This window comes from Eimeria mitis, genomic scaffold, assembly GCF_000499745.2.
Source record: "Eimeria mitis Houghton genomic scaffold, Emh_scaff3133, whole genome shotgun sequence".
NCBI lineage: Eukaryota > Apicomplexa > Conoidasida > Eucoccidiorida > Eimeriidae > Eimeria > Eimeria mitis.
In genome coordinates, this window is record NW_013571478.1 from 1,412 (window position 1) to 2,498 (window position 1,087).

The following is a 1,087-nucleotide window of genomic DNA, read 5'->3' on the forward strand; positions in this document are numbered from 1 at the left end:
AGAAGCAACGTTAATAATAACAGCAGCAAATAGAACAGCAGCAGCAACTGCAGCAATTCATAGAATAACATATACAGCAGCAGCAGCAGCAGCAGCAGCAGCTGCTGCTGCTGCTGCTGCTGCTGCAACCGCAGTTATTTCAGTTGCGCCTCAGCAGATATAGCCGGAAACAGCAACGGGAGGTGCAGCAAGACAAGCAGCAACAGCAGCACCAACAGCAGCAGCAGTAGATGTAGCAGCAGCAGCAGCAGCAGCAGATGCAGCAGCACACGCAGCACCATAGGTAGCAATAGGAGCAGCAGCAGCAACAGAAGCAGCAGCAGCAGCAGCAGCAGCAGCAGAAGCTAAAGTAGAAGCATCGCTGGCCATCTCTGTTTGCGAGCACGTCTAGCAGCAGCTGCTGCGGTCCAGCAGCAACAGCAACAGCAACAGCAACAGCAGCAGCAGCAGCAGCAGCAGCAGCAGCAGCAAAGCAGCAGCAGCAGGAACGAACTTTTTTGACCCCGAGTTTGACTTCACGAGGATCCCCACGGGCGCAGCATGGGGGAGAGGTGGAGTAGGCCTCGCCATCTCTTTACTCATTGCTGCTGCTGCTGTTGCTGCAGCTGCTGCTGCTGCTGCTGCTGTTGCTGTTGCTGTTGCTGGCTGCTGCTGCTGCTGCTGCTGCAGCTGTCCCGGGGAAGCCCAGTAATGCTCCGTGCGTAGTTGCTGCAGCTGCTTCTGCTGCTGCTGCTGCTGCAGTGCTTACTCAGCTCCCCTTCTGCTGCTACGTTTTCCTTCTCCCTGTTGCTGTTGCAGCTTCTGCTGCTGCAGCAGCCTCTGTTTCTGCTAGTGCTGCTGCTGCTGCAGCTTCTGCTGCTGCTGCTGCTGCTTCTGCTGCTGCTGCTGCTTGCGGTTGCAGCACGCGGTGCTTTGAACGCGGATAGCGCAGCTGCAGCGCCTGAAACCCTAAACCCTAAACCCTAAACCCTTGACAGTAAACCCTAAGCACTAAACCCTAGGGTCGATACTCTGAAAGTTTGTGGATTCGGCGCTGGTGCTATGACGCTGCTCAGCGACGATTAAGGGTTTAGGGTTTAGGGTTTAG